General features: G+C 43.1%; 2 protein-coding genes across 2 annotated transcripts in view; one reads left to right on the top strand and one right to left on the bottom strand.

The window, feature by feature from the left end:
• Positions 1-14,218, bottom strand: part of LOC122562358 (sodium/iodide cotransporter-like) — a 131,662-nt gene that overhangs the window by 106,702 nt on the left and 10,742 nt on the right.
• The window catches only part of LOC122562291 (sodium-coupled monocarboxylate transporter 1-like), a 161,231-nt gene continuing 147,607 nt past the window's right edge, over positions 595-14,218 (top strand). Inside the window, exon 1 of the mRNA XM_088000750.1 lies at positions 595-661. The gene's annotated coding sequence lies outside the window, so the exon portion shown is untranslated. The remainder of the gene's footprint in view (positions 662-14,218) is intronic.

Raw genomic sequence — 14,218 nt, 5'->3', positions numbered from 1 at the left:
ATAATCAGTGGTCTGACCAATGAAAGCAAGCATGCCAAAAGCCTTCTTCACCACCTTGTGTACCTGTGACCCACTTAACATACTAAGAGCATATAGTTAGCACAGAGACACATGATTGTAAATCAACTTCCAGTTTTGTAACTAAGTATGCATTTGTACTCTTAAAATGTCTGCTGTAGAGCATTTTCATTGCTCAATCTAAAGTTGCCTGAAGATCTTATGTAATTCTTCAGAAACAAGCTTTTGAAAAAGAACTCTTTGGCAGGCAAGATGATTCACTGGAACTTTCTAAGAGACCAGCTGTACTTGTAATACGATTCAGATGTTTCATAGGGTACAGTTACAAACATTCTTATTATAATTGAGCATAGCACTCAACACAGATTATTTGAAACAGATTACTGTGTTTGTTTTTCCTACAATGGCCTCTAAATTATTCTTTGTTCCACCTTCTCCAGGGAGCATGCGTGGGTTTGTTTGTTGGAGTAATCTTTGCCGCATGGATAGGGATTGGTGGCCTAACCTATCCACCTTCTCATGAATTTACAGAGTTATTTAAGACATCAACAGCAGGCTGCATGGAGATTAATACTACCACCTCTACCCCTGTGAATGTAACATCCCTGCTGACCACCATAATATCTACCAAACATGAAGCAAGGTGAGCACATCAATGTAGTATTAATGTGAAGCATGTATTTTATCTTAATGTTTATGACTCCTTCACATGGCCTTCAAGTCTCAGAACAGATTAACTCATTGACAGCTAAAGAAATTCTGGGTGCTTAGAAAAAGGAAATCTGGTTTTGAATAAATCATGCCAATCCGAATCAGCCTTTCAATATTTGGTCTTAAAACCAGAAAATGCAGATCGCAGCCAGTAACATCGAGGAGGGAGAGAGAGAGAGAGAGAGAAAGTTGATTTTCATCTGAACTTCAATATTCAATGTTTTCATTTTTAAATTATTTATTTGTTAGATTTTGATATGAAAATAGCAATGTAAAAATTATTAAAGGTCAATGAAGGTTTGAATTTAACTGTTTGCAGACCCATGAACAGCATCTTCAAACTTTCAAAGAATGAATAAAATTGTTATTGTCAAGCATAGCTCATCTCTCACAAGCAACCAACTACTTAACCGCAGATAGCCTTGGATGCCATGTATCCTGGATTCCTGAAGCTCAGGCCTGCAGCCAATGTGCTGCACTTTGAGGTTGACACCAGCAAGGCCTGAAGGCAGTGTGCAGAGATTGTGTTGGGGCATGATTTACAAGTAAGGAGTCACTGATTGTTCCGCATATCTCTGCAGAGAAAAAAGTTCATTCTGTCTAATGACTTTTTAAGGGAGTGTATGGCCATCTAAGGCAAGGAGATGGACAGTGGGCAGCTCACCTTCATGGGTGGCATGGTGGCACAGTTGTTAGCACTGCTGCCTCACAGCGCCAGAGACCCGGGTTCAATTCCCCCCTCAGGCAACTGTCTGTATGGAGTTTGCACATTCCCCCCGTGTCTGCGTGGGTTTCGTCTGGGTGCTCCGGTTTCCACTCACAGTCCAAAAATGTGCAGGTCAGGTGAATTAGGTAAAAGCAATAACTGCAGATGCTGGAAACCTGATGAAGGGCTTTTGCTCGAAATGTCGATTTTACTGCTCCTCGGATGCTTCCTAAACTGCTGTGCTCTTCCAGCACCACTAATCCAGGTTAGGTGAATTGGCCATGCTAAATTGCCTGTAGTGTTAGGTGTAGGGGAATGGGTCAGGGTGGGTTGCTCTTTGGAGGGTCAGTGTGGACTTGTTGGGCCGAAGGGCCTGTTTCTACATTGTAAGTAATCTAATCTATCCTCTCCACCCTCGCTAATAAGACAGTGGCTGGCTGAGCAAACCTGCACAAGGTACTGCCTCTCAAATTCCACATTGTCCTACAGCATGCTTAGCAGTTCAGCCCGAAATATTGAACTATAACCACTGATGGAAGATTTTTCTCACCCGATTGGCTATCATGAGAGACTTCATTGTACCCTTGTACTGACTGCTGCTTTCTCCCTAATGATCAGTCAGGTAGGAAATATGTTGATACTTTTAAAGTGGGGTCACCCAAAGACATGAATGTACAATCACAGGATAACTGGACTTTTATGCAGCGTCAAAAGTCAAGGATTAAGAAAATGACAAGTTCACATTTCCTTTGAATTGTTGAGGGGCTGTGGGTCACTTTACCAAAAGTATATTAAACAATATTGAGGAGAAATGGTGGCATAATAGTGATGTCATCAAACTAGAAATCTATAGGCTCAGGTTAATGCTTCAGGGACATGGATTCAAATCTCACCATTGCATCTGGTAACATTTAAATTCAATTCATAAATCTGCAACTGAAAGCCAATCTCAGACGTATTGATAATGAAGCTATTAATTGTTTTAAAACCCCAATTAATTCCCTGGTGCCAAAAGGGAAGAAAATCTATCATCCTTAGATGATCTGATGTAAATGTGACTCCAGACATATAGTAATGTGATTGCTTCTTAACTGGCATCTAAGGCTCACATCATTTGAACATTGATGGAATGACCATAAGGTGTGGGAGCAGGATTATGCCATTTCGCCATCATGTCTGCTTTGGCATTCAGTAAGATCATGGACGACCTGGTAACCTTCAATCTCACTTTCCTGCCTTTTCTCCAAAACCCCTGATTCCATTATTTAGTACAAATCTATATTACTGTCTTTTTTTAAAAAATAAACCACGCATGGGACATGGCGTTGTGAAGGTGTAGAAGTGTACTGTACATTTAAGAGAGTGAAGGACTTAACAAGCGAACAGAGTGCTGGAGAATTTACAATGGAACATTTGGTCCAGCAGCTAGCACTGGCTGAGTTGCTATGAGACAAAAAAAAAATTGAATTTGGGCAATCAGTTTAAATTATACCCCAAAATACTAACCTCCAATCAAGTTTGAATTTAGTATATTGACAATATTAAAAACCAATAAAACAATCTGATGCATTAGGGTATAAGACTGGGAAAAATTGAAAAGTTGAGGGGAGAACTGCCAAGCCACCTGCATATACAGACTGCTTGAAACACAGCTCTCTTAAATGTACCATTATCAATCAATGACCTATGAAATAGAAATCCCTAATAGGAAGAAACTCTACAGAGGAAGATAAAAAGGGAAGATTCGACAGCTGCCTGGTTTTGAAGTTTGAATTTTTGATAAATCTTACTCTGGGGTTTTATTGGACTAGTATTATAGAAGGGAAAGTAAAAGATAAGTTAGAGAAGGGAGTTGTAAATAATTGTTAAGACCATAAGACCATATGACATAGGAGTAGAAATAAGGCCATTTGGCCCATCGTATCAACTCTGCCATTCAATCATGGCTGATGGGCATTTCAATGCTACATATCCGCACTCTCCCTGTAGTCCTTAATTCCTTGCAAGATTAAGAATTTATCAATCTCTGCTTTGAAGACATTTAACGTCCCAGCCTCCACTGCGCTCAGTGGCAATGAATTCCACAGGCCCACCACTCTCTGGCTGAAGAAATGTCTCCTCATTTCCATTCTAAATTGACCCCCTCTAATTTTAAGGCTGTGCCCACGGGTTCTAGTATCCCCACCTGACAGAAATAAATTCCAAGTGTCCACCTTTTCTAAATCATGTATTATCTTGTAAGTTTCTATTAGATCGCCCCTCAACCTTCTAAACTCTAATGAATACAATCCCAGGATCCTCAGCCGGTCATCACATGTTAGGCCTACCATTCCAGGGATCATCCATGTGAATCTCCGCTGGACATGGTCCAGTGCCAGTATGTCCTTCCTGAGATGTGGGGCCCAAAACTCGACAGAGTACTCCAAATGGGGCTTAACCAGAGCTTTATAAAGTCTCAGTAGCACAACGCTGCTTTTACATTCCAAACCTTTTGAGGTAAATGCCATTACATTTGTTTTCTTAAACACTGACTCAACCTGCAAATCAACCTTGAGAGAATCCTGGACTAGCACTTCCAGATCCCTTTGTACTTTGGCTTTATGAATTTTCTCACTGTTTAGAAAATAGTCTGTCCCTGTATTCATTTTTTCAAAGTGCAAGACCTCGTATTAGTTAATTATTAGTTAATTATTAAGTGTTAATTAATTATTCTCTGTTATACTTTAAGAAATAAAGTTGTTAATTTTTTACTTTAAATAGTCCTTGGCCTCTCAAATTTTCACAGATTAGTGCATAGGATAAATCTCTTCTGTGTTGTTGGTTTATATTAAGCAGGGGGGTTTACCCGTGTTGTAACAATGGATGTCGCTGGCTGGGCCAGAATTTATTGGCCTTCCCTGGTTGCCTTAAGAAGGTGGTGGTGAGTTGCCTTCTTGAACTGCTGCAATTTGTATGTTTTAAGTAGATCCACAATGCCCTTTGGGAGGGAATTCCAGGATTTTGACCCAGCGACACTTAAGGAATGGCAGTATATAGTTCCAAGTCAGAATGATGAGTGGCTTGGAGGGGTTCTTGCAGTGGGTGGTATTTCCATGTATCTGCTGCCCCTGTTTTTCCACATGAAAGGGATTGTGGGTTTGGAAGGTGCTGTCAAAGGAACCTCTGTGAATTTCTGCAGTGCACCTTGTAGATGGTACACACTGCTGCTATAATTGTTAATGCTGGAGGGAACGAATGCTTATGGATGTGGTGCCAATTCACGCGGCTGCTTTGTCTTGGATGATGTCAAGTTTCGTGAGTGTTGTTGGAGCCAGATCCATCCAGGCAAGTGGGGAATATTCCATCACTCTCCTAAATTGTGCCTTGTAGATGGTGGACAGGCTTTAGGGAGTCAGGAGGTGAGTTACAAATAAGGCAGATATTCCCAGCATCTGACTTATTCTTGCAGTCACTTTAACTATTTGGCTACTGCAGATTCAGTTTAGCAGCTATGTCCTTTAGAACACAACCAGCTCAATCAATAGTGCTGCTGTCACTCATTGAAATCCCCATCCAGAGTACAGTCTGAGCCCTTGACATCATCAGCGCTTCATCCAAGCATTGTTCAACAGGGAGGAGTACTGATTTATCAGCCAAGGGAGGCTGGTGCATAGTAATCAACAAGATGTTTCCTTGCCCTGATGCCTTGAGACATCATGGTCATAGAATCATAAAATCCCTATAGTGTGGAAGCAGGCCATTCAACCCATCAAATCCGCACCAACCCTCCAAAAAGCATCTCACCCAGACCTATCCTACCTCACTATGCTATCCCTGTAACCCTACATTTCTCATGGCTAATCCGTCTAACTTGCATATCCCTGGACACTATGGGTAATTTAGCATGGCCAATCTACCTAATCTGCACACCTTTGGACTGTGGGAGGAAACTAGAGTACCTGGAGAAAGCCGATGTAGACACGGAGAGAATGTGAAAACTACACAAAATCAATTGCCTGACGCTGGAATCGAGCCTGGGGCCATGGTACTGAGAGGCAGCTGTACTAACCACTGAGCTATCAGTATCTGGAGTCAATGTTGAAGGCATCCTCCTGAATGTAAAATAACAGGGCTATTGTGGTGGGTGACTTTAACCTCCCCCATATAGACCATCTCTTAGTCCGGATGGTTTAGATGAGAAGCAGTTTGTAGATGTGTCCAGGAGGGTTTTTCAAAACAGTATGTAGATAGTCCAACAAATATGGGGGCCACACTGGACCTGGTATTGGGAAATGAGCCCGGGCCAAGTGATCAAAGTTTCAGTGGGGGAGCATTTTGGGAATAGTGACCATATTTCCGTAAGTTTTTGGATTCATTTTTAAAATTCATTTTGTGAGATGTGGGCACACTGGACTGGCCAGTGTTTATCGCCCATCCCTAGTTATTCTTGAGAAAGTGGGGGTGAGCTGCCTTCTTGAACTGCTGCAATCCACCTGCTGTGTGTTGACCATAATGCCATTAGGAAGGGAATTCCAGGATTTTGATCCAGCGACAGTGATGGAACGGTGATATATTTCCAAGTCAGGATGGTGAGTGGCTTGGAGGGGAACTTGAAGATGGTGGTGTTCCCATATATCTGCTGCCCTTGTCCTTCTTGATCGAAGTGGTCGTAGGTTTGGAAGGAGCTGTCTATAATCCATGTACATCACTTGGGGTGCCTGGAACACTCATTTTTCACTTATAAGGTGTACACCTGCATTGGAGAAATGTTTAAGCACTTATGTCCAAGTTTTTCAAGTGTTCTTTATTGATCTTCCCTTTTATCAGTACATCATCCAGGTAAATGGCAACTTGGAATAGCCGTGTATAATATTCTCCATGGTCCGCTGGTAAAGGGCACAGGCTGATGATGTCCCAAATCCAATCCCGAAGGCAGAGTCCACTCTAAAATGCAGCAAATGCCCACCTCCCAGCACACAGGTGTTTCGTCTCTACAGAGCCCTGGTCCATACACTCACAGAGATACATTCATAAAGGTGCAGTTGACTCACAGGGGCTCAGTCCAAACAGTCCAAAGGTGAAAACACATGCAAAAAAGAAAGTGCAGACACTAAAAACCACAGTGCAAGGGCTAAGCCCTGCCACAAAATCAACATAGTTCTTTCTCAAAAAGGAAACAAAAAGAGTAACATATAGGCTGCAACCAGTTAGTGAAACATCAATTCCCTGGTGAGAACTGAAATACAACATAATGCACTGACTGTGAAGATCAGCCAGCTCAGAAATCGGTCCTCAAAAAGCAATAATAGTAACAAACTGGCTGTATAGATCAGTCCGTTCAGGAATCAGTTACCAAACAAAAACCAAGAGCTGTACACTGGCCAGCTCGGAGTCAGTCCCCTGAACGAAGGAGATTCTAAATCTCCTAATTATATATTTTTATTTTTTAATGTTATCAAACTGTACAAAATACAAACAGTCAACAATGAACAATAAGTAACGGTTTACAAGAAACAGCAATGTACAGGAGAAAGGGGCAGAATGCCAAACCCCAAACCCCACCATACAATCAGTTCACAGGGAAATGTGGATGAACCCCAAATCCCACCTTACCTTACCAGAAAAGAAACAGTAGACAAACACATACAAGCCAGTCCGACTGACTGAACAATAGAACAGTGCATAATACACCGACTCCCCTGGTAAACCAGCAACAGGCCCTCCTTGCCCCTCCTACCTTCCGACCGTTTCAATCGAAACCTGCATTCCCATTCTAAATGAATAAAGACTTAACAGCAATCTAGGTTTGTTCAATACATCACATCAGTTGTATAACACTGTGATCTTTTACTATAAATTCTATGCCCTATGATCCTGCCCCATGAGCTACCTGACGAAGGAGCAGCACTCCAAAAGCTTGTACTTTCAACGAAATTATAACCTGAACTATAACCTGGTGTTGTGTGATTTTTAACTTTGTCCACCCCAGTCCAACACCAGCACCTCCACATTTTGCAGTGTCAAACATTGCATGCAGTCATTGTTCATTTGACTTTGACCTGAGATCGATAAAACACATTTGTATTCTCCTAAGTTCCAGGCTGCATCCTACAGTTTCCCTTTTGTGTTGCTCTCCATGTGTCAGAGATGATCTTTCATTTTCCCTTATTTCTGCTAAGCCCTTTTATATCAGTGTCCATATTTATGCTATACCCTCAGAGCTCATGGCTTCATGAATTTTCAGTCTCGTGTTGGCCGTACGTCTCCCCATATCAAGACCAGAGCAACAACCATAACAACCAACTGTGACAACCACAACCCCCATTCCCACCAAGAGCTACCTGTGCCCTCCTATGCTGTATGATCCCACACTTATATCTTGAATTGTCCGCTTTGATTATAATCATTCCTTCAGTGACCCAGTCCAATGAACCTTTACTTAGATGTGAGGTCCCCATGTTTCCCAGCACTCCACGGGTTGCCCCTTAATCATTTTGCCCAAATCCTAAGGACTAACCAGGACTACCCCCTGCCACCACCTCACTCTCTTCCCCCTCCCGCTCCCAGGGAATGACTTGGCAGGTCCAAATCCCTGGACTGATGTTTCCATAGCAACACTAATGATATACGTGCAATTCTCAGGCTGATTGCACTTATTCTGAATGGTCATGACCATTTCAAGGTGGATGTGGAAATGAGGTTGCTGCTTGTGGGGTCCAGACCAGGAATGTTCTTTTAAAAATCCAAACCATCCCTTTCAGAGTGAGATGATGAGAACCTCTCTCTCAGAGGTTGTGCACCTTTGCAGCTCTCTGCCTGAGATGCAGCTGAGTTGGGGCCATTGGCTATTTTTGTGGCAGAGGTAGATTGATTCCCCTGTACAACAGAATCTAAGGTTATAGGAGATAGATGGGACTGTGTATTTAGAAACACAAACAGATTAGTTATGATCCTATTGAGTGGCTACACATGCTCGAGGGGCCAAAGGGCCTACTTTTGCTCCTAACTTGCATGTTCTTGTGTTTGCATGTTCAACTGTCCATGACTGAGTCCCCAGACTGCAAAGACACTGATCCCCAGACTCTACTAGGACCATGTACTTATAGATTCAAATGTCTCACTGGACTGGAATAGGACAAATTCCCTAACTGTCTATATCTCCTTACTATCCGTAGTCTCCTTGACCCCATTAAGATCTGCTCCTCTTTCATTTTCAGATATGATCATTTACCTAAATCACTTTCAGTGTGTTTGCCATGTTGGGTGCTGGCACATGCTGCAGGTATGAAGTTAATGTGGCCTGGTGCAATCTAACACATGTATAACTCCTCGATTGTTTGGCACTTCCCATTGTGAGAAGTTGCCTGCCTTTCCCTCTGCGCTGAACAGCAATGCAAATATCAGAAGCTAGCAGCCTCCAATTGAGTGTAATGTGAACGAGTGCTAAAAAGCAAGGTAAGAGCTCTATGGCTCACCCTGGGAAGGTGCATGTGATGTGTGTGTGGCATGACAAAAAAAAACAACCTGCAGAAGTATGGAGGATTTAGATATCTTCAAGTTTCAAAATAATGTCGAAGGACTGAAATGATGTGCAAGTTGGTCTGACTGCAGGATTGATGTGGCGACACTGATGGGTTTCTGTTGCTGACTTGCATAGAGGAAAGGTTGAGGAAGATGGCCACTGAGCCTGCAGAGACATTGTATTACATTCAGCAAGCATCAACCACTGTGATAGTGCCACACAACACTACGGAGGTTATTCTCAATGTGAAGGTTTGCCCAAAGAGACACTTTCACCATTGGGCTGGGGTTCCTGAGACCAGGCACAGACACTTTCACCATTGGGCTGGGGTTCCTGAGACCAGTGTCATGTCATCCACTGTCCCCTTTCATTATATTAGAAATTGAAACTACACAATAAAAAGAAAATGCCTGCAACCAGACTTCGTGGGAAGAATAAGTATGATTTGTGAGGGAGAGGGCTGCAAGACACACCACCGTGGGGTCAACTTGGAGGGAAAGATTGGTACACTATACAACACACAGACTTGCAGGATCTCTAACCTCTGGGATCTAAAAGCATCTGCTCCTTATATATTCTGCAGCTCTCTACCCCACGACATTGTTGTCCATTTCATTCAATACTAACACATTTGAGTACAGAGGCCATGAAAAAAATAGGGATGTTTCAACAAGAGGAGATAGATCCATGGTACATCCTGTATGAGCATGATGGTGAGAATCTCAACAAATAGTTGCATTCAATGCTAGACTAAGACTCAAAACAAACAGATGCATTGCAAAATCATTAACCTTTATGCAAAAATGACACTTTCTACACAATATAATGTCACCCATGGCAAAAACAATTGCCCTCAATATTGTTTTATCTTTCAGTCCCTCCCACTACATCTCAGTGTTGTTCCAGATAGGGGGAGCCTGCTGGGTAGTGGAGCCCATTGGCCTCAGAGGTTTGCTCAGGTGACCTCGCATCTGAATGGCCCAGTCACACTGAGGGTTTCCTCCTTGGCTAGAACCTCAAAAGGTTAGCAAGGTGGGTTTGGGGGCCCTGCCAACTCTCCATTGTCCTGAGAGGAGAATTCGGAAGGGTTTATGTGGCTCTTCCTTTGGCTGGTAGCTCCTGGACATCCCTGTCTCCTTCTGGGTGGCTGGGTTTGGTTTCCACATGTACAGTACCTTGAGGCTGCTAGCCATTTAAATCACCAGCTGCCAAGGGCAATGTCCCTGCCTCTGGACCAGCAGGCTTGCGTTCAAACCCCATCTGCTCCAGAGATGTATGATAATAGCTCGAAACAGGTTGTTTCGAAATTAGTAACCAGTTGCCTCGACTGAAATGGGATTTGGAGTGCCTGGTGTCTGCAACCTGGAGTGTGAAGATAAGAACAGGTCAGTTCTCAATGCACTTCTTTAGCATAGCCAGCTAGCCCCTTGGAGACGGAAACTAGCCCTCTGGATCTAGATGGCCTCCTTCTTTAGAGAAGGCAATTTCCCTGCCCACGTGGTTAAAGATGCCCTCCAACGCATCTCGTCCACATCCCGCACTTCCGCCCTCAGACCTCACCCCTCCAACCGTAACAAGGACAGAACGCCCCTGGTGCTCACCTTCCACCCTACCAACCTTCGCATAAACCAAATCATCCGCCGACATTTCCGCCACCTCCAAAAAGACCCCACCACCAGGGATATATTTCCCTCCCACCCCTTTCCGCCTTCCGCAAAGACCGTTCCCTCCGTGATTACCTGGTCAGGTCCACGCCCCCCCTACAACCCACCCTCCCATCCTGGCACCTTCCCCTGCCACCGCAGGAATTGCAAAACCTGCGCCCACACCTCCATCCAAGGCCCCAAAGGAGCCTTCCACATCCATCAAAGTTTTACCTGCACATCCACTGATATCATTTATTGTATCCGTTGCTCCCGATGTGGTCTCCTCTACATTGGGGAGACTGGATGCCTCCTAGCAGAGTGCTTTAGGGAATATCTCTGGGACACCCGCACCAATCAACCCCATCGCCCTGTGGCCCAACATTTCAACTCTCCCTCCCAATCTGCCGAGGACATGGAGGTCCTGGGCCTCCTTCACCGCCGCTCCCTCACCACCAGACACCTGGAGGAAGAACACTCATCTTCCGCCTTGGAACACTTCAACCCCAGGGCATCAATGTGGACTTCAACAGTTTCCTCATTTCCCCTTCCCCCACCTCACCCTAGTTCCACACTTCCAGCTCAGCACTGTCCCCATGACTTGTCCTATCTGCCTAGCTTCTTTTTCACCTATCCACTCCACCCTCCTCCCTGACCTATCACCTTCATCCCCTCCCCCACTCACCTATTGTACTCTATGCTACTTTCTCCCCACCCCCACCCTCCTCTAGCTTATCTCTCCACCCTTCAGGCTCTCTGCCTTTATTCCTGATGAAGGGCTTTTGCCCGAAACGTCGATTTTACTGCTCCTTGGATGCTGCCTGAACTGCTGTGCTCTTCCAGCACCACTAATCCAGAATCTGGTTTCCAGCATCTGCAGTCATTGTTTTTACCTCTGGCTGTAGTACTTGTATACCTTGGGGTGAGGAGCAGGGGTCATGGAGTGGTGGTATTAAGTGCCCATAGAGGACTATTAACTTTGGAAAGGATTTTATGTAAAAAGGCCATCAATTTCTTTCAACTGTCCAACTGGTCAAGACCTGTCAAAAATGTTTAGCTACCCATCTTCCAATGGGTCTCACAACCCATATTCTCCCAAACATTCCCATGACTCATTCATTCTTTATACTTTCTTTTCCATGCTTATTCACCTCTTACTAAATGTGGTCTTAATTCAGGAGACAGCCTGATACAAAATAAAGTTAGTAGCCTATTGATTATGTCACTATTGAAAAAAAAACACTCTTCTGGATGCTAAAAATGCATTAAACTTGCTTCAACTGAGTCATTATGAAAACAAACCTAGCTGAAGTGCCCTAAGACTTAGGTGCCTAATGACATATTTCAACACAAATTTTAGTTTAGTAAGAAGTTGGTGCTGTCCATCAATTGAGTCCTCACAGTCAATGATAGTTTGGGAATTCAGTAATCCTCTAATGGCTTTAAGTGAAAAGGCACTCTGCAATAGTGCGAGCACTATTAGACATAGAAAAATACAGCTTTCTCTGCCATTCGATATAGTCACAGTTGACTATTTAACTCAGTACCATGGTCCCACATTCTGGACTCTCTGGTGCCTTTAGCCCTAATAGTTATATCTAACCTTTGCTTGCAAACTTTAATGTTTTAGCCTCAACTATATGCTGTGGCTGAGAATCACTCTCTGGAAGAAATTTCTCCTCATCTCAGCCCTAAACGGCCTACCCCGTATCCTTAGATTATGATCCTTGTTCTGAAATTTCCAGCCATCGGGAATATTCTTCCAGTGTTTATTTACCCTGTATAGTCCTTTTGAATTTTATAGGTTTCTGATAGGGCAAAAATAAACAATATAGCTTTTCTGTAATCACGAGTATGTAGGAAGAGTTAGAGATGTGACCATGATTTGATAATATAATCACATGTATTTGTGTGAATATTGAATTATATAGTGATATGTACTAACTTGCAATGTGACCTTGGTAAACTTACTTGGGTAGATAAGGATGAGTAAATGTGTGACCTTTTGATTGGAAATTATTATCTGTGTGAAGATAGTTTTAAATGTCAAATGGATTGGAGGGAACAGGCAGATATAAGTTCCCAGTGCTTTCTAGTATTTCTAAACATCAGTTAGTCACTGTGCAAAATACAAAGACCATTTGTTTGCAAAATAACATATCAATAATCTTTCTTCTGAAGGGCAATTCTTCAAATGTTAGGGATCAAGCAGCTACAGGAGATAGTCACAACCCTATCAAAAAATGAACAAACAGTGAAATTCACAGCTGAACTTGGATGAACCTGTGTGGAAAAGTTCATAGCACAGGAACCTATAAGTGCATTGTTTTTAAGTATAGCCTTGCTATAGGTCCACAGTAGTGAGTAGAGAGGGTTTTTCTTGATTATATGTTTTATTGAGATCTGTCTCTTGATTAAATTTTAAAAATATAAACCATAAGTACTAAGTTAGCCTGGAGTACTATTTTTTAGAGCAAAAAGATGGTGTTGTTTTCTGGGTCTGTAGATTGTGAAGGAGCAAAGATGGCCTTTGTTCCTGTCAGATGTGGGAGTTTTGGGAGAGTTTCCCTGTTACTGATGATTATGTCTTTAGGAAGTATCTTTGGTTGCGAATACTATGTGTAGATCGCATGGATTGGTTGGAGCGGCACTTAGAGGCAATGAGGAATTGACAGGAGCTGGGGGGTGTGATGGATGGCAGTTATTGGAAGGGAGAAAAGTAGCAGATACAGTCAGGTAGATGGGTTAACTTCAGGAAAAGTAAGAGAGGTAGGCAGGTAGTGTAGGAGTCTTCTGTGGCTATCCCTATTTCAAACAAGTATGCTGTTTTGGAAAATGTGGAGGGTGATGGACTCTCAGGGAAATATAGCACGAACAGCCAAGTTTCTGGTATCGAGACTGGCTCTAATGCAATGAGGGATACATCGGGTTCGAAGCGATTGATTGTGATAGGGGACTCTCTAGTCCGAGGCACAAACAGATGTTTCTGAGGCTAACAGCGAAAAATCAGAATGGTGTGTTGTTTCCCTGGTGCCAGGATCAAGGATGTCTCAGAGAGGGTGCAGAATCTTCTCAAGGGGGAGAGGGGCCAGCAAGAGGTCATTGTCCACATTGGAACCAACAACATAGGAAGGGAAAGGGTTGAGATTCTGAAAGAGAATATAGAAAGTTAGGCAGGAATTTCAAAAAGGAGGTCCTGAGAGTAGTAATATCTGGATTACTCCCAGTGCTACAAGCTAGTGAGGGTAGGCATATGAGGATAGAGCAGATGTATGCATGGCTGAGGAGCTGAGACTGGGGAGAAGGATTCACATTTTTGGATCATTGGAACCTTTTCTGAGATAGAAATGACCTGTACAAGAAGGACAGATTGTAACTGAATTGGAAGGAGACAAAGGGAGATAGTGATAGTGTACCAATCAGATACTGGTACAGTTGGGAAAAGGAGTGAGTCAAACAATCAGAAACAAAGCAGAGAACAAGGTACGACTGATAAGTTAAACTGTATTGACCTCAATGTAAGGAGGCCTAACATGGAAGGCAGATGAACTTAGGGCATGATTAGGAACATGGGACTGGGATATCATAGCAATTACAGAAACCTGGCTCAGGGATAGACAGGACTGGCAGCTTAATGTT

Source organism: Chiloscyllium plagiosum, unplaced genomic scaffold, assembly GCF_037043375.1.
Source record: "Chiloscyllium plagiosum isolate Xiang-an unplaced genomic scaffold, Cpla_swu_hap1 HiC_scaffold_25, whole genome shotgun sequence".
NCBI lineage: Eukaryota > Metazoa > Chordata > Chondrichthyes > Orectolobiformes > Hemiscylliidae > Chiloscyllium > Chiloscyllium plagiosum.
Note: the sequence above shows the minus strand (reverse complement) of the source record. Positions and strands in the feature narration are given on the sequence as shown.